General features: G+C 41.8%; 1 pseudogene; it reads right to left on the bottom strand.

The window, feature by feature from the left end:
• Positions 1 to 280: 280 nt before the first annotated feature.
• LOC127122754 (uncharacterized) lies at positions 281 to 18,578 on the bottom strand (annotated as a pseudogene).
• Between the last annotated feature and the right edge of the window lie 2,193 nt (positions 18,579 to 20,771).

The following is a 20,771-nucleotide window of genomic DNA, read 5'->3' as shown; positions in this document are numbered from 1 at the left end:
GTTTGAACTCTGACTTGTTGAATGTGCATGATGATTGCAGCCTTATTGTAGCAGGTTATGGTTGGTGATTCTGATGTTTCGTCCAATGCTTCCACCCAATTTTCCGGAAGATTCAAAGACGGTGTTGATTGCTCAGTTAAGGATGCTTCGCAAGGTTTTGCCCATTGACTCTTCCCGTTTCTTGCTCATTTAAGCCAACTTGGAAGGTGGATTTCGCAATATAAGGAATAGCGCTTAGGAGCTTCCCTACAAGGATTCTTATTATCAAATGGAGGAGACCCTATCCAGATTGGAGCCTCCATTGCAACGTATCCGTTTCAGAATGCACCGGCTTCTCAGACGAGTTGTTTACTCCATGTAATGAATTACCAGCAATATATGGAACTGGATCCACTTGCAGTGAACCTTCGTCATCTACCAATACTATGTCTTTACAGAACATGTTCTCTGAACCAGCATAATTTCTTCATGTTTCCTTTTCATAGTACTTTGGAGTAAACTCGAGACAGGTATTGTTTCAGCATCATTACCATTATTATTTCCATCACCACTGCCTGCTTCTTCCTTCCTATCTTGATCTTGAAACTCAGATAGATCAATCTCACTGGACTCTACTCTTATTATAGATGTTTGCAGCAGTTTTACTGCTAAACGAAGGTTGTACCTGATTATCCAAATGACAACGTGCAATGGCCTCCGGCAGCCTGATTAAAGCCTCCAACTGCCTAACTGTCATACGATATGCAACCCTACTGCCAGGATTTGTATCAGCCCTACGATGAGCAACATAAGAGTCTACCAGTGGTTTTCTTGCATCTGACGTTAGCTTTGATTTAAGAGTCTTTGCATAGGCTATATAACGCTTCAGTTCTGCTGTTTTTCACTTGGGATTTTCTTTGATTGTGATTTTTCAAAAATGCTTAAATCAGACTTAGTTTGAATAATTTGTTGTACAGGCTTTACCACATTTGCATTAGAAATTTTGACTCAAAATTGCCACGGCAAGCTGAGCCATCTCCAAAAGCATGCCGGTAACCTCCCTGCGGTACCGACAAGCGGATGAATTGGTCGAGGTAAGTGCATTATGTCCTCTTTTAGAATGGTATCTCCTGTTGTAGCCATAACTTGGACTTTCAAATTATCCTGATCATTTTTCTAATGCAGGAACGGCTTCGGTTACATATGGCTCGCACAAACCGAGCCAACTCTGGCATAAACTGTGATAATGATGATTGTAGCCACAGTTATACAGAAGTCTAAAGCATTGAAAATTATCTGTTGGGCAGATAGAGATTGTCTTTCATTTGTAGCATCAGCCAATGTCCGAAACAAAATTCCCGTGTAGATTGCAACGAATATCTCCGGCATTATTCCAACCAAGGATCCAATTATGTAAGGCCCGTACTTGACATTTGTTACCACTGCACAATAGTTGTAGATCATGTAAGGGAATGGAGAAACCCTGATTAAGGCAAATGCTCGAAACTGATGAAACCAGTTTCCACCGCCAACATACTTTTGAATAGAAGCCTTCTTTGGATACTTCTCTAACCATCCTTCAATTTTCTGATGGAAGATTGAGAAATGAGAAAAGGGAGTGAAACACCGATATCTACTGCAGGTATTATTAGCAAAAACCCAAATCCATAACCATATTTCATTCCAGCGACCCACATAGAGGGTGTAGATGGCAAAAGTATAGTTGGAAAAAGTGCAACTGAAGCAAACACCAAAATAGTAAGCGCCGGAGGACTGAAAGTCTCTGTTTCCCAATTTATTATTGGAATAACCTCCTTGCCTATGAAATAGGGTCCAACCCACTTGAGTACAGCAACAGCCAAAAACCCTAAGAATAAAAACAACAAGATCACTTTTATCCAGTACCACACAACAGATCTCCTCGCCAGCGGAGAACACTCCTCGGCCGCATCTAACGAAGAACCATCATCTGAGCAAGGCAATCAATTTGATATAATCCCCTTTGTTATCATCAGCTTCGATTGTGATAGTGAGGTCCGGCACTACCTCCTTTTTCTGAATGTCATCAATTGGCTAATGATGATGGGACTGACGGTGGAGCAGAAAAATGAAATTAATGGTACTTGGAACTTGGCTCCAAGGTCAGCAACAAGAGCTGCTTCTTGCCATGCCGATAATCACTTCAACTTTTCTTTAGTGATTAATTCTTCAACAACTGAAGCTACTTGCAAAGGGTTTCGACCAGAATCACGGAAGAAAATTACCAAGTTTTGATTGTTGTAATAGTTATTGAAACTTTGTAAATCCATATTTGTAAATGAGTATGATTACGAATTGTAATTGGGGAAATTAACAAGGATGCAGGTTGTTGTTATGGAATTCTTTGGAATTGGAATTTGTTTTTTTTTTGTTGAATAATTGTTTTGGATTAATGAACTTTGGGTTAATTGGTTAATTGTTATGATTGAATGGATTTGGATGTGAAATGGTTTAAATTGGTTCCAAATGGATAATGAAAATGGATATGGATTTTGGATATGGATTTAAAAATAGAGTTAAAAAAAATGGATATGGATTTTTAGGAATAATCCAAGACTAATCTAAATATCAATTTAAATAATAATAATCAAATCAGCAAAAACCAAATTAAAATCAAATTAATCTATAATTCATTAAAATTACTTTGATATCAACTCTAACATTCATTTGGAAATTAAAATCAATTAGAGTTTGATTCATTAGTAAAATAAACAATTAAGATTAAATTGAAATTTGGAATTAAACTTAATTCGAAATTAAAATCAAATTGAAATTAAAAAAAGTCAAATAATTAAAATCCATTTTATGATCAAAAACACCATGATCAAGAAGCTAGATAATGACCGATGTCTATCAATAAAAAAAATGGATTTGGCGATGAATGTATGCAAATGAACTTTAGGCCAAACGCCTAAGTGAAAAAGAAAAAATGAAAAAAAAGTTCAGGACCAAAATCGGGGTATGACAGAAGGTATTAGCACCCCTACGCATCCGTAGTACTCTACGGGATCCACTCTTGTTTCTTGTCTAAAGGGTGTGTGTTTATCTAATGTACTATTTACTAAAAGAAAGGGTCAAAAGGAAATGACTCGCACGGATGTCGCTTCCACTGCATACGTATCTCATCTGGCATGAGAATCAGAGTCTTCGTAGCTCGGCTACTTATGGGTGAAGGAGATGTGTGCTCGCTAAGACATCGCGTCTTATGCCTACGTATCTCATCTGGAATGAGAATCAGAGCAAAACGTAGTTCAGCTAACTACGGGAACCAGGGTCGCGATTACAACTAGGGCAAGAGAAAGGGAAGGTCTCGATCGCAACGAGGGCGAGAGAAAAGAATCACAACGAGGGCGAAAACCAACAAGGATTAGTTGTTAGTTGTCAGTCAAAAACTCGGCAAGACATCGCATCTCGTGCCTACGTATCTCATCTGGAATGAGAATCAGAGTTGCCGTAGTTCGGCTACATAGGGATTGCCATCTAAACATGGACTTACAAAGGAGGACACCAGTTGTGTCAAAGGGGAGTGGGCAATGTGTTCACGTCCTAGCAGTAGGTGTCACAACTCGCTGAATCGAGTCTTAGGCAGTTACCTCTTTGCAATAGGACAGATTGACATGCCACAGGATCGGAGACGCACGGAAGGTCTAAAAATGGGGAAGCTCTGCCCTAGAGTTGTCATGCAATGTGGACCTAAGTGTTAGGATTTACAAATGGGAATATCTACCTAATGTTAGCGTGCAAAGAATAAGGGAATTCTACCTATGTTATCATACAAAAGAGTAAGGGAATCCTACCTATGTTATCATACAAAAGAATAAGGGAATACTACCTATGTTATCATACAAAGGGTTCTACCTAATGGGGGCTACCTAAACGGAACAAGAATCGACGAATGGAGCAAAGAGAGGAGTCGGGTAAAGGGTGGATGGCGATGCATGAAGCAATTGACTTACAAGAGAAATGGCGATGCATGAAGCAATCGACTTACAAAAGGAATGAATGAATATGTGCTGGTTATGTTAAGTTTGGAAAATGATTACTCGACGTTGGATCGAGGTTTTGATCTTATTTTGAAATGGTTATCGGATGTTTGTTTTAGTTCTTGTATTAACAGATGAATAAAGAATGAAAGAATAAACATTATACACTTCATAGGAGAGGGTTACATTTGTTATGAATGGGGGTGGTCATGGCAATCAAACAATAATAATATATGCCTCATACACCATACAATTAGGCAATAGTTAATCAAACAGATAAGATATAAACAGTTATGTAATTGAATCAAAGAATCAAATAATGATATAATGAAGCATTAGACAATGCATGAGAAGTATAAACATGTTAAGCAATCAAACAATAGAAGCATGGATGAAAGAAACAAGTATAAAAAATGTCAGATGAATCAGACAGATGAAACTATGCACACAAAGGATCACTGAATAATTTAATCGGGAAATGATGCAAGGATCAAATAAAATTAAGATGAGAGGCCTCTAATACATGGAATATGTGATGAACAATGGAGGATCAAAAGATCTCTTCAATTGCCCTAAGCAATCCCTAAGTCAAACATCAATCTTAGAAAAGTCAATTGGAAAGTCAAGTCAACTTAAAAAATATCAAATAAATAGTAAACTAATCAAGAAAATTATGAAAAATTAAACTAAGTATGATGGGGTCAGGACATCATCATCCCCCAAAAAGATTTCAAAAATAATGTGAATTAGTGTATAAATTAATTGAAATAAAACAGAAGTCAAATGAAAAGTCAACCAAGCAAACTAGTTCAAAAATAAATCCAAAATAAATTGAAAATGGAAAATAAAATCCCAATAAAAGGTCAAGTTGACCATGAGATATTGGTCAACCCTCATACCAAAAATCAGAAGTTAAAAATAATTCTAAGTTATGAAAATAAAATAAATGAAAATATGTGTGTTAAAATGGACTATTTGAAACAAATAATTAAAATAAAATATTAACATTAACTAAATATGAAAATAAAAATTAAAAAAATTAAATAAAACATTAAGGAATGTGAAAAATATTTTTTGGTATTTTTGTGAACAAATAAAATATTTTTATTAATTAAAAAGCAAAACAGAAAATAAAATAAATAAAAGAATGGAAATAGCAATAAAATGAAGTGGAATTGGTAATGGGCCATGGACAGAGGGGTGCAAATAGCGATAGCGCGCTAGGCCCGGTCCAGCATGAATAAAACCAGCGTGACAGCATAAAAAAAGAAGGTAACGTTTTATTAAAAAAAATTATGTAACCGTGCATCAATAGGTCACCTTTTCACTAATGCACTACAAGACAAAATAGGAACCAATGGACATGATTAACAAGAGCGCACGCGATCGAGCGGTCACCAAGAGGACACGTATCGCCTCTTCATGGAATGAAAACAATAGCCATGCATGCAGAACAAAAACACGAAAAATGCAGCATATATTTTCAATCTTCCAACCAACATATCTCACGCTATGGTGCTCCAAATAATATGATACAAAAAGCAAAGTTCAAGTTCTAAATGAGTAGAACACAATGGTACTTTGTTTCGATGAAAATAATGGCCTTAGCATGTAGAAAAGCGAACAACAAGGGGGCCTCATGCACATGTATACAACGAAAATCAATGTCACAAAACTCCAACTTAAAGACAATGCCTCATGGTGAGGGCTCATAAGCATGCATATCATAGTATTAACGTGGAAAATAAGCATAGAACAAGCATGGCATAAATGAAAAATAACATGAAGTATGGATGGTAAGCATGAAAACAATAGTGAGCAAGCATGATATTCATGGCCATGTAAGGTTGTGATAAGGAGGTTACCTAGTGGAAAACAGTCCACTACTTCTTGGTAGTGGAGAAGATAGAAGGAAATGAGATGCTCTTTGAAACTTCAAGAACTTGTGGAAATGCAATGGAATGAAACTTGGTCTTTTCCTCTTGCCTTGCTTGCTTAAAAATAGTGGCAGCCTCCCTCTTTCAGATTAGGGTTTTGATGTCTTAAATATGTAGGGTTTAAAGTGCTTAATGGGCTTGAAGTGTTTGGCTTGGACTATGTGCAAAAGGTGCAAAAGTGACGTGTGAAAAGAAATGGCTAAATGTGGAAAAACTTAAGTGAGTGAACATAAAAGTGCATGACCAAATGAGGAAAAGTATGTGGCTGGTCGTTTTTGTGGTCTGACTTGGTTTGGCTTGTGCAACACAAAAACAATCCAACAGGGTGACTTTGAGGCTTTGTATCTTGATGAATACATGTCCAAATGGCAAGGCAATGCAAACAGTAGAAAGAGGGCATGTAGCTTAACATCTTTCATGTTGAACACAAGTTGAAATGATGAGTGGAAAGAGGTTAAAAATAGCCATAAAGTGCAGGTCTCACAACTGCAGAATGGTTGGGCCAGTTTGGCCTAAATGCTGTCAAAAAATTCAGTCCATGATGCCAACTTTAGATGAGTGTATCTCTCAAACCAATGATCCAAATGGGATGATTCCAAAAGGATGTGAAAGAGGACATGTCAAGGTACATTTGTAATGAAGAAAGTATTTTCAAAAGATGCCTTGAAGTGCAAGAAAACTGGCCCATAAGTATTGACAAATTTTGGACTTAGAAAATTTTCTAAGTGTTCTAAAATAATGTCTCACTTTGACCAAGCATAATTTTCTCAATTTTAATCCAAATGAAACAAACTTTATATCTCTAGAAAGTTTGGAACAAGAGGAACAACTTTCATGTTGGAGAAATTTTCAAATGGAGCTTGCATCTTGATGGAAAATGGGCTTAAAGTGGGTGCAACAACCATAAAAACTTGCCCTAAATGGAAAGTCAACTATTTCCAAATTTGGTAACTTTTCCAACTTCTGATTAAATGATGAATCCATGATCCAACCTTGATCAAATTTCACATGTAGGCTCCCTTAGGCATGAATTTTTAGATTCCACTTTCAAAATATCAGGAGTTGACTTTTCTGGCCCCACAGTTGACTTTTTCCAAACTGTCTGATTCCCGATTCCATTGATCAATTGAAGCACCTATGGCTCAAATAAAGAGATGATTTTTTGTATGTGGACCCTTGTGAACATATGGAGGGCCATGGAAATGAGTTTCACCTAAGGAATCAGAAATAAATTGATTTTATGCCAAACCCTAGTTTAGGGCAAAAATGATCAAGAACTGATTGCACTGATTGCCAATGGATCTTTCTGAGATAAATATGAGTCTTCCTAGACCAAGATGCCTCTCTAATCATGACATGAATGAGCCCCCTTTTCTTCCCACCAAACATTGCCTGTTGCAGATAGCCAGGAAACCCTAGTTTCCTGATTAAATCCAGATGCACACTCTGACAGCTCTGGATCTTCCACTGATGAACTAAGGACCATAACAAGATACCTGGAGCACCTTGAGACTTGTATATTTGGAGAATGAAGTTAAATTCTCAGTCTTGCCTTGTGTGGGCTCCTTCTGTTAAGGAGTGATCAATCAAACCCTGATTTCCCAAGTCACTAATGCAGTATGCAATGAGTATGACCTAGTAGGGTGCTAATGCAATGTGAAACAATAATCCAATGCTTTCCATGAAAAAGTGAAGGGTAAATTTTGGGGTATTACAGCTGCCCCTATTCAATCAACTGGAGACCCGAAAGGAAGATAGCAACGACTTTCGCACTTTCGAGGTATCAAGGGATTGAATACAATAAAAACCTGAAAATTTACACTGAAGTGAAGTGAAGTAACAATGCCTGTCAGAATCGGCAAAGAGGTGGTCTTGAACAAGAATTCATCTGGTACGGTGAGAATCGGTCTGAACACCGAAAAAGAAAATGTTAGCCTGAATACCAAAATAAATGGTAACACAGGAATCTTGATCTGAGCATCAACAAAGACTCCGTCTGGTACGGTGAGAGGCGGTCTGAACACCGGAAGAGAATGTTAACCTGGATACCAAAATAAATGGTAACACAGAAACAACCATGGCCTGAATGCCTCTCATCGGTCTGAATACTAGAAATGACTTCAGTCTGAGCATTGGGAGATACTAGATTATCAATCGGTCTGAACACCGGGAAACTGGCCTGAACGCCACTTCGGTCTGAATACCGAAAAACTGGCCTGAATGCCACAATTTGCGTCGACCTGAACGTCAGAAACTTCTTCGATCTGAACATCGGAAGATTGGCCTGAATGCCACTTTGGTCTGGATACCGGAAACTTGGTCTGAATGCCGCAAGTTGCGTCGACCTGAACGTCGGAAACTTCTTCGATCTGGAAATCGGAAAACTGGCCTGAATGCTACTTCGGTCTGAATACCGGAAAACTGGCCTGAATGCCACAAGTTGTGTCGACCTGAACGTCAGAAACTTCTTCGATCTGAATATCGGAAAACTTGCCTGAATGCCACTTCGGTCTGAATACCGGAAAAGCTTGGCCTGAATACCACTTCGGTCTGAATACCGGAAACTGGCCTGAATGCCATAAGTTGCATCGACCTGAACGTCGGAAACTTCTCTGATCTGAACATCGGAAAACTGGCCTGAATGCCACTTCGGTCTGAATAACGGAAAACTGGCCTGAATGCCACTTCGGTCTGAATATCGGAAAACTAGCCTGAATGCCACAAGTTGCATCGACCTGAACGTCGGAAACTTCTTCGATCTGAACATCGGAAAACTGGCCTGAATGCCACTTCGGTTTGAATACCGGAAAAACTGGCCTGAATGCCACTTCGGTCTGAATACCGGAAAACTGGGTTGAATGCCACTTCGGTCTGAATACCGGAAAACTTTTCATGCCTGTCAGCATCGGCAGAAATAGGGAAAATGATAATTGAGGCGGCACGTGGGCAAACGACCTATGCTGGGGATAATAGGTCATGAACAAACTTCAGTCTGAGCACTGGGAACAAGCTTCTGGTTTATCACTTGGGATACCGAGGATGTTTTATGCTTTACATGCATATGTTTGAATTTTTCGATGGCGTAATGCTCCATGAAAATGGAAATGCTACGCAATTTGGGAGGATGTAATGCAATATGATTCTACATGCAGGGATGTGAAATGCTGGAGAGAATGCCAAGCTGAGGCAAGGAATTCTGCGGGGGAAATGATTATAATCTTTTGGACCCTAGCACTGCTGTTGGAGATGCACATCACAATGAACTTTGTGGGGATATAACCGACCATGCGGTGTTCAGGCAATAACGAAATACCGAGACCCTGACTGGAGAGAGAGTGGCACTGAAAGCCTGCTACTGAGGAAAATGACGGTGGTTCTGGCAACCAAAATCTGCGAAAGAGACGACTCAACAGGGGAAGCAAACACCGATACGGTACCGAGATTCTGCTTCAAGAAAAGAGATCATGGATCTAGCGTCGAGATCATCAATCTAGCATCAAACTCTGAGGAGCAGTTGCTTCTGCTGGGAAGATACAGTCTGGCACTGTCAACTCCACTAGGGATATACAGTCTGGCACTGTCAAGTCTACTGGGGAGTGAATAATCTGAAACAACCGCTTGGGGAAGTGCAGTAGTGAGAACCCGCTGGGGATTGAAGAATCCAATGCTTGGACCAACTTTGCAGGGATCAGATACCAGGTACCAACTGTTGAAGCAAAGCAATCGCGATCGTCTGCTAGGAACCTTAAGGAAATTCCCCGAGTGTACCTGTTCTGAATAGACGATCCAAAGCACTTAAAATTTACAGCAATTTTAAATGTTTATTAAACATGTACCTGTAAAGCTCTTATGTTTCATGATGCAATGTTTATCAAAAATCGGACGTCATTTTTGCAAACAAAACAGTAAAATGAAAATGTAAACAGAGATATACTGAATAACATGATTTTATTGATTAAATGGCCTCTGAATAGGCAATTACATTAGGAAGCAATCCCTGGAAATAGGCAATTACACAAAAGATAAAAACAGAAATTAATCTAATGGCAATGTGAAATGGATTTCTATCGGGTTCCAATTCTGCTATGACTCGCCCGTCTTCAAGACCCTCCAGATGATCAACTTTCTGAAAAAGGTGATTGGATTGTTTCCTATCCTTTGAAAGTTTCCAGTCATCGACACAGGATGAGATTTAGAACTACTCAGAACGTAGTCATTCGCTTAATCCCTAACTTTTGCCTGGATCGCCCTTTCGGGTTTTCAATCCACCGGGATACCCATTTTTACCTAAGTTGCCTTTTCAGGTTTTTAATTTACCGAGTGTACAATCTTTTTATTTTTAATCCCTAATTTTTGCCCGAACCTTTTTCTTTTCTTGGTTCGTCGGGATACCCATTTTTTTGCCTGGACTGTTCTTTTTATTGTCCAGCGGGTCTATTTTATGCGAAGTATTTTTTAACTGCGTCTGAGTTCACAGGGGAAGTGAAGTCTTCACCATCCATAGTTGCAAGCATTAAGGCCCCACCATCAAAAATCTTAGTGACAATATATGGTCCCTCATAGTTAGGAGTCCACTTGCCCCTGTGATCTGTCTGAGGAGGAAGGATCCTTTTCAACACCAAATCTTCGACTTGGAAGCAACGAGGACGCACTTTCTGATCAAAGGCTCTCTTCATCCGACTCTGATACAACTGCCCATGAAAAATGGCTGTCATTCGCTTCTCTTTGATAAGACTCAACTCATTGAACCTTGTCCGAATCCATTCAGCTTCGTCTAGCTTGACATCCAACAGGACTCTTAGAGAAGGAATCTCCACTTCAACAGGTAGGATTGCTTCCATACCATACACAAGGGAGTAAGGAGTTGCCCCGATCGATGTACGTACTGAAGTGTGGTACCCATGCAAGGCGAAGGGTAGCATCTCATGCCAATCTCTATACGTAATGACCATCTTCTGTACAATTTTCTTTATGTTCTTATTTGCTGCCTCAACAACACCGTTCATCTTAGGACGATAAGGGGAAGAATTGTGATGCTGAATGTTGAAGTTCTGGGACAACTCCTTCATCATTTTATTATTGAGATTAGAACCATTATCAGTAATGATTTTTTCGGGAATCCCATAGCGACAAATGATTTCTTTCTTGATGAATCGGGAAACCACATGTCTGGTGATATTCGCAAATGACGCTGCTTCGACCCACTTGGTGAAATAGTCGATGGCAACAAGGATGAAGCGATGCCCATTGGAAGCAGTCGGCTCAATCTTTCCAATCATATCAATGCCCCACATAGCAAACAACCACAACGAAGACATCACATTCAAAGGATTTGGTGGCACATGCACCTTATCAGCATAAATCTGGCATTTATGGCACTTCCGAGCATATTTGAAACAATCAGATTCCATGGTCATCCAGTAATAACCTGCTCTCAACAATTTCTTAGCCATTGCATGCCCTCTGGCATGAGTACCGAAGGAGCCTTCATGAACTTCCTGCATTAACATGTCCGCTTCGTGTCTATCCACGCATCTGAGCAAAACCATGTCGAAGTTTCTCTTATACAACACGTCGTCTTTGTTCAAGAAGAAATTGCCTGCCAATCTTCTTAAAGTCTTTATGTCATTGTTGGATGCCCCCGCAGGGTACTCTTGATTCTTCAGAAAGCACTTGATGTCGTGATACCAGGGCTTGTCATCGACTACCAATTCAGCAGCAAACACATACGCGGCCCTATCAAGGCGCATAACATCGATTCTGGGAGCATTGTTCCACCGAATCACCTTGATCATGGAGGAAAGAGTGGTAAGAGCATCTGCCATCTGGTTCTCATCATGAGGTATATGATACAACTTTACTGTTGTGAAGAAAGTCAATAGTCTTCTCGTGTAATCTCTGTAGGGGACCAGATTAGGCTGGAGAGTGTTCCAATCACCATTCACTTAATTGATCACTAGAGCTGAATCTCCGAAGATGTCCAGAGTCTTGATTCTCAAATCAATAGCTTTCTCAATTCCCAAGATACAGACCTCATATTCAGCTTCGTTATTGGTGCACTCGAAGGTCAAACGAGCGGTGAAAGGCATGTGGGCACCTTTCGGAGTAGTAAGGACAACACCAATTCCACTTCCTCTGGCATTGACGGCCCCATCAAACGTTAACATCCACTTTTCATCAGGATCAGGTCCCTCCTCAACAACTGGCTTTTCACGGTCTTTCATCTTGAGGAACATGATGTCTTCATCTGGAAAATCAAACTTCATCGGCTCATAGTCTTTGATCGGCTACTGAGCAAGATAGTCTGACAAAATACTCCCCTTGATGGCTTTCTGGGATGTATACTGGATGTCGTACTCTGTCAGTACCATTTGCCAACGGGCAACCCTTCCGGTGAGAGCTGGCTTCTCGAATATATACTTGACTGGGTCCATCTTGGAGATCAGTAAGGTTGTGTGAGTCAGCATGTATTGTCTCAATCGCTTAGCAGCCCATGCAAGTGCACAACATGTCTTTTCAAGCATTGAGTATTTCGACCCGCAATCTGTGAACTTCTTACTCAGGTAGTAGATGGCGTGCTCTTTCCTACCTGTCTCGTCGTGTTGATCGAGAACACAACCCATAGAATTGTCAAGTACTGTCAAATACATAATCAGAGCGGTCTCCCTCGGACTGGAGGCATGAGGATAGGAGGATTCTGCAAATACTCTTTTATCTTTTCGAAAGCCCTTTGACAATCATCATTCCACTTGATAGCCTGATCTTTTCTTAGCAATTTGAATATTGGCTCACACGTGGCTGTTAGGTGTGAGATGAACCTTGCAATGTAGTTCAACCTCCCTAAGAAACCACGGACTTGTTTCTCCGTTCTTGGCTCAGGCATTTCTTGTATTGCTTTTACTTTGTCAGGATCCACCTCAATCCCTTTTTCGCTAACAATAAAACCCAGCAGTTTTCCAGATCTCACCCCGAAAGTACACTTGTTCAGATTAAGCCTCAACTTGAATTTCCTCAACCGTTCAAACAGTTTCCGCAGATTCACTAGATGTTCTTCTTCTGTCTGAGATTTGGAAATCATATCGTCAACGTAAACCTCGATTTCATGATGGATCATATCATGGAAAAGAGTTACCATAGCTCGTTGATATGTTGCCCTAGCATTTTTCAGACCAAACGACATCACCTTGTAGCAGAAGGTGCCCCATGGGGTTATGAAAGTTGTCTTCTCCGTGTCTTCTGGTGCCATCTTAATCTGATTATAGCCAGAAAAGCCATCCATGAAGGAGAATACCGAGAACTGAGCCGTGTTATGCACCAAAACGTCAATGTGAGGTAATGGGAAATCATCTTTGGGACTAGCTCTGTTCAGATCCCGGTAGTCAACACACATCCGTACCTTTCCAGCCTTCTTGGGTACGGGAACGATGTTTGCAACCCATGGCGGATAATTGGTAACTGCTAGAAACCCTGCATCCAACTGTTTCTGCACCTCTTCCTTTATCTTGACAGCCATTTATGGTCTCATTCTTCTGAGCTTCTGCTTGACCGCAGAACAATCCTCTTTGAGAGGCAACCGGTGTACCACAATGTCTGTGTCAAGCCCTGGCATATCCTGATAAGACCAAGCAAAGATGTCGACATACTCTTGCAGCAATTCAATCAACCCCTTCTTCACATCATCTTCCAAAGCAGCCCCTATCTTGATTTCTTTCTTGGCGTCCTCGGTGCCAAGATTAATCACTTCAGTAGACTCTAGATGCGGTTGAATGATCCTTTCCTCCTGTTTTAATAACCTGGCAAGTTCTTCAGGGAGTTCACAGTCTTCATCACCCTCTTCTTCAGCTTGAAAGATCGGATTTTCAAAGTCGAAGCGAGCCATAGCAGAACCGTTATCAATAGGATCCGGTGACGTGCATCTGCATGAGTGATGGTATGTGCTTATGAGTGTGAACAGTGAGTGAAAACTAAACAAAATATTGCCAAATATTTTTTTTGATTTTTTTGGTTTTTGAAAACTGCAAAAATAGAAAGACGGTGAACAAAGTTTTTGAATGCAAAAAGACGTCCTTTATTTATGATAAAAATGCAGGTAATCACATAGATGAGCCCTACAATGAGTCATTACGTCCTGGGCGGAACATAAGACTTGGACATGCATGAACAAACAAGAAAAATTACTCTTCAAGAAGAGTGACTTGGACAATCTCTTCAGAAGACCAATTGTTGATGACTTCACCCGGGATCCTCGGACGCACCCAGTTGTCGATGTCACAATCACTGTCCCCATCTTCTTCGTCGATTACAGAGATCTGGCCGTACTGAATGATGCCAGCACTGGAGAAAGTAATCGGGCCCTGACGAGTCTGAGGCGCTGAAGTTGTAGAAGTCAGAGCTGGCTGATACCCAATCCCGAACTTGTCTTCTTTCATCGGTAACTCCAACAGACGTCCCCATCCGGGGGCAACACCTGAATCCACCAAGGCCTGTGCCTGCTTGAATGACGAGATGGAGGCACCTGTTATAACCTCTTCCACTGGAGCTACATCCTTGACCTGAACTGCCTCAAAGGCCTGGCACAGGGTCTCATGAATTTCACCTTCTACTTCTACATACTTGAACGTAGACAGGTTACTGACCAAAATGTCCTCCTCACCACAGACAATGATAATTCTTCCATTGACTGGGAATTTGATCTTCTGATACAGAGTTGAGGAGACTGCCCCAGCATTGTAGATCCAAGGACGACCCAGCAGACAGCTGTACGAGTGACTGATATCCATCACATAGAAGACAATGTTGAAGGTTTGTGATCCAATCAGAATTGGCAATTCTACCTCTCCAAACACCGACATCTTAGAACCATCGAAGGCTCTCACCACAAGATCAGAAGGTTTCAAGACCAAACCTTCTACTTCTAACCTTGACAGGGCTCTCTTAGGTAGCACGTTGAGAGAGGAACCTGTATCCACCAGAGCATGTGATAACACAGTGTCTTTGCATTCCATCGAGATGTGCAAAGCCTTATTATAATTGCGTCCAGCTGGTGTTAAGTCAGAGTCAGTAAAACCCAACCCATTGCTTGCATGAACATTTGCAACGATCCCTTCTAATTGGTTTACTGAGATCTCTTGAGGCACATATGCAACATTAAGAACCTTCAGAAGTGCCTCCCTGTGTGCCTCCGAACACAACAGGAGTGAAAGAATAGATATCTTGGACGGCGTCTGAATCAACTGATCAACTACCTTGTAGTCGCTTTTCTTTATGATTCTCAGAAGCTTGTCCACATCCTTCGTGAAAGTAGGCTCTGAGCTAGCCTGGGGTGTAGAGGTACCCTCATTCACAACTTGTTTGCCTTTGGTCTTCGCTGCAGCGTCAGCATTATCAGCTTGAGTAGCGATTGGTGAGAACAGTCTACCACTCCTGGTGAATCGCCCGATTCCACCAACATTGTCCACTGCAGGATCTTTTATTTCAGCTCCAGATTGAGACTTCTGATCCTGCACCTCCTCTATTTTCAGTGGTTGTTCCATTCCATGATCATGCATGTATACACTCCCCCATAATGCCAAGGAATGATCCTTTCACTGGTGAAAGGTAAAGGACCAGGGGTAGTGATGGTCATAGTGGATGGTCGCACTGGTGGCACCGGTTGTGCTTCTGGTACACTAATCTGAGCAGTTGGGTAGAAAATGGTGATAGTAGCAACATCACAGTCGTACTCAGAAATCTCATTCATTGATACATAAACATCCGAAACATCGGAATCAAGTTCAATTACATCAGAATCAACCATATTGTTTGGGATATCAGCAACGACATTGGAAAAATTAAATACATCATTAGGAATTACACAATCAACAGGATCAACATTTGTGAATTCATCAGCAGCATCTTCAAACACTTCTTCAGCAAACCCTTCAACAGACTCTTGGACAGACAAGTCTTCAGCCTGGAGGACACCATTGTCAAGCAAGGCCTGGATACCCTACTACAGCTTCAAACAACCTCCACTCTTTGTAGCACAATCCAAACAACCCTTCCCACAACTGGGGAAAACATCGGCCTTCAGCAAGTGTTCTTTAATCTTCAACAACGGAGTCTTCAACTTCAACACATCCTTGACGGACCTGGCTTCTCCTTCCAGCATATTAACATTTGCACCACCATGCTGCGGCATGGGATTGTTGACGACATTAGGAGCCGACGCAAAGTTGATGGCCTTCGAATCTATGAGGTCCTGAACTACGTGCTTAAAAGCTTTGCAGTTCTCAATATTATGGCCAGGTGCCCCAGAATGGAAATTACACCTAGCGTTAGCGTCATAACCTACTGGAAGCCTGCCAACGGGAGGAGCCAGAGTGCGTAACTGCACAAGTTGTAGTTGTTGAAGACTAGGAAGCAACTGAGCGTACGACATTGGAAGAGTGTCGAAACGCCGGTCTATCATCTTTTGCCTCTGTTGGTAGGCGGGTCTGTTACCCTGTTGGTGCTGTTGGTATTGAGCTTGTTGATGTTGTGGTTGTTGTTGTTGTACTGGTGCTGCATCCGGAATAGTCACAGCCGCAACATAAGGCTGTTGATGATAATTCTGGAAGTTGTTCCTCCTGATACCCCTGCTCTGATATGAAGACAAAGAATTAACATCCCCCTCTCTCCGCTTTTGCCCTCCAATAAATGGCTTCTTCACCCCTGAGGATGATCCAACCCCATTCTGGATCTTGCACGTCTTCAAGTAGTTCTCCACCCTCTCACCGGTAGAGAATACATCAGCAAAGTTGGAGGCATTGCAACCCACCAGTCGCTCCAAGTAAGGTCCGAGCAGAGTGTTCATGAACATGTTAGCCATTTCCTTCTCCAACATAGGAGGCTGAACACGGGAAGCTGTCTCTCTCCAGCGTTGATCATATTATCTAAAGCACTCATTGCTTTTAAGAGACAGGTTCTGAAGTTGGGTTCTGTCAGGAGCCATGTCTGCATTATACTGATACTGTTTTACAAAGGCCTCAGCCAAGTCTCTCCAGCAACGAATGTGGGCTCTGTCCAGCCTCATGTACCATTCCACGGATGCCCTAACTAGGCTGTCCTGAAAGAAGTACATAAGCAGCTTCTCGTCATCAGAGTATGCAACCATTTTGCGGAAGTAGGCTTGCACATGAGTCTTTGGGCAAGAGTTTCCATTGTATTTGTCAAAGACCTGGACTTTGAATTTTGGTGGCACCCTCACACCTGGGACCAGTCCCAAATCAGCGACATCTACCCCCATGGCATTCTGTCATTCTACAGCCTTCAGCCTCTCCTCCAGTCTTCTAAACATGGGGTCCATGCCAAGGTCCTCCTGCATCAAGGTGAACTAATCCTCCTGATCATCATGAATGGGTTGTTGATCAGGGTTAGCGCGTGGGATCGGGACAGGCCCCGGTCCGCTGGGTCCGTTAACTTCTCCAGCTGGAGGATCAGTTACCGTCTCTGGTTGAGTAGTGGAGGGATTCCTTTGCATCATCTGTCTGAGCTCTCGCTGTCCTTGAGCCAGCCCCTGAACTACATCCATGAATTGGTTCATGCGGATCCTCATCTCGGCGAGTTCTGCTTGTAGGCCCTCCATAGCTCTCTGTTGGTTTCTGCGGGTACCGTACCGGTGAATTCCTGAGTCAGCTATCCTGCTAGTGGAATACCAAACAAAATGAGAACATCGCTGCGGTACCTGTTATGCAAGACATGCATATGAGTATGTAAATGCAATGACATGTTTATCAATTCCAAAGGGTATTCTAACCCCTTGATTCCAGTCTCACATCAGATAAATAGCGCATGGAGATCAATCAGTGAATAAACTTCCGAGACGAAGATGCAATAGAGAGAACCATTATATAAATGAATTCAAAGAGAAGGGCCTTAGCCAACAGTACATCAAAAAGAGGATCTCCACAACAAGTCTGTGGATCACCACTACCACACAATGAGTAAAGACAGGAACAAAAATCAGGAATCAGCCTCCTGTATACAACCCATAAGGACGGCTTCTCACTTCAGCCAGCAGTGCCACGGTGTCAGGTTAATCTGGAGATTCTGTCAAACGCCGGATAAGCAGATTCCTCTTGTGAATAATCCCATCCAGTTCGTTGATGTGCCCTATGTAGTAATTCCCATCATCCTCTCCGAATACCTCTTCAAGTCTAGATTTCTTCAAACCCACCAGCACCTTGAGTTCTTCAATTTGTTCTTGAGCCTCGTCGAGTTGATCTGTGATGTAACCATTGGTTGAACGGGAACACAGGAGCTCATTGGTCTTCTCTTTCAGCAGAACCTTCAACTTCTCCATCTGACCAGTCAACTCGGCCACCATCTCCTCCTCTTTCGCCTTCCGAGAAGCTAAAAATGCATCCCATTTCTCTTGCCACCCAGCCAACTCACCCTGAGCATCTGTTAACTGCTGCTTGACTCGCCTCAACTCAGAACTAGATGACCCTAAGGCTTTGTCCATCTTCCTGAAGAAATCCACCTCCACAGCTAATTTCTTCTCTGCTTCCTCTTGCAATATGATAGCTTCCCTCTTCTGATATTCCGCCTCATGGTACAGATGCATAAAGTCTTGCAACTTCACACTCAACTCCGAGTTTCCCGTTTGAAGTTCCTTCATGGCATTCTTCAATTTGTCATACTCCTCTCGGCTCACCATTGTTGACTCCTTAGGAGTAGGTGGATACAAAGGTTCTTCAATAGGAAACGGCAGACCAAACTCTTCAACTCTTCTCTGAAGCCAAACTTCATACTGAGGATAAGTCCTGCAATCTCATTTCCCAAGCATAGTCCTTCCTCTCTTGATCACCTTGAGCCAAGCCTCAGCTGCCTTACAGGATACAGTAAAATCAGATGAAGAATGGAAAAATAGAGATTCTTCCACATCTTTTTCCAAAGGCGGAGTTCTTAAAGCATATCCAAATTGGGTGACTGCTAGAGAAGGATTATAGTTGATACCTCTTCTTCTTCCTACCAACGGTACATTCGGGAAGTTCCCACAACTGTGAATAATATCCGCCCGAAGCAAGTTCTGGTCAGACCACCAAGAAATATCTTTAGCTCTTATCCCCATCAGTCTCTTTGACCAACTCAACGAGTCCTTGAGATCAACGAACGCTCCTGACTTGGGTAGGTGGGAACTGAACCACTTATGAAACAAGGGTGCACAACAGTTCACCAATCCTCCTTTTCTATTCTAATTCCTATGATGCACTGAATGAAATAAATCTCCCAACAAGGTCGGCACTGGATTTCCCAACACGAATAGGCATATCGCATCTAAGTCCACAAATTTCGCAACATTAGGGAATATGACAATCCCGTATACGCAAAGAGCCAACACAGCATTAAAACCCTTCTGATCACCATCTTCAAGCTTCTTCTTGGCTTCTCCCACTAAGAACTCAAATGAAAACCACTGACTCCTCCCTTCTGACACATATTAGACTTCAAGACTGATTTCCCCAAATATGTGGCTGAAGCGACCATGCTGAGATCAGGCAGAAACTCGAAACTGTAGAATAGCAACGGTGACTTGATAGGAACTCTGAGAAAACTGGAAACCTCCTCCAAAGTAGGGACCAAAATATAATCCGGGAATGTGAAACACCTCAATGGAGGGTCATAGAACTGCAACAGTGTAAAGAGAGCATCATGTTGATCTTTGGAGAGGATCGTGATGAAGCTTAGAATCAAATCGTAATTCTTCCGGAATCTTTCTAGAGAACCATGATCCATTAACTTCATCAGCTGTTGAATAGGCTCCAAACAAACCATAGGAAACTTGTAGGCGACATGTCTCTTTCTGCCAATATCCATTTTAGAAGAACCAGAAAACCCCGACCGGAATCAAGAAGAAGATGTAAACCCCTAGAAATGGATATACATGTGTTAAATGATATGAATGCAAAATGATGTAATGCAATGCAGTGACATGGAAATCAGGACTGCTGTATCTACTTGAACATCTGTCGGGTTGCACTGTCTGAAGAGAAACCCACTGAAGAATATGATACAAGATCAAAGCTCCGCTCCAGAAAACCGGGTTGGTTGAAGGTTAAGGTTTCCTGAATTTAGCCCGCCCCTCACTAGTAGGTTCTAAGAACAGAAGTTTGTCAGCTTCATCCCTTCAGTCGAGAAGAATACGTTTACCACTAAAGGTTTGGCATTATTACGGGATAAAAGACCTCCGTTGACTCCCCTCAACAAGACATCCTAAAGAAAGTTCTCAGCCTCGGGGTCCTTGGATTGAGTAGCGAGAATGCGCCCACCAGAGCTAACATAAACGCGTCTCGGAGGAGAGGCCTCGGCTGAGTCCTCGGAAATTGGTCACCAGAGTCGACGATTTCTAAAGGAACATATGTCGTTATGGAACATCCATAGGACATAATATATCCAAAAGAAACCTAGTCTGGACGTGGGTCTTCATGAACGACTTAACGTAGCAACATGCCACACAAGCCTCATGACTATCCACTCTAAAACCTATGTGTACGCTCAAGCCTGGGTAGTGGGCTTATCTCTCATAGAACATCCCACCCCAACAAACAACTAAACCATAGAACCCACAGATACAACAAACATATGTACATGAATGCAATAAGGTAAAGCAGGTAAATAAATAACTTTACAAAAGAATAAACACCCAACAAAAAATAAACCTACAAAAGCTAGGAGGGACTCGCTTAGGGAAACCGGGTCCCCAGCAGAGTCGCCAGCTGTCGCAACCTGCGAAAAAACAACCGGCGAAAAAAGAAACGACAGAAGAGTCGCCACCGTGCGTTATTTATCCCAAAGGAGGGAAAGGAAACGC

This window comes from Lathyrus oleraceus, chromosome 2 (assembly GCF_024323335.1).
Source record: "Lathyrus oleraceus cultivar Zhongwan6 chromosome 2, CAAS_Psat_ZW6_1.0, whole genome shotgun sequence".
Lineage (NCBI taxonomy): Eukaryota > Viridiplantae > Streptophyta > Magnoliopsida > Fabales > Fabaceae > Lathyrus > Lathyrus oleraceus.
This window is presented reverse-complemented; position numbering and strand designations above follow the sequence as displayed.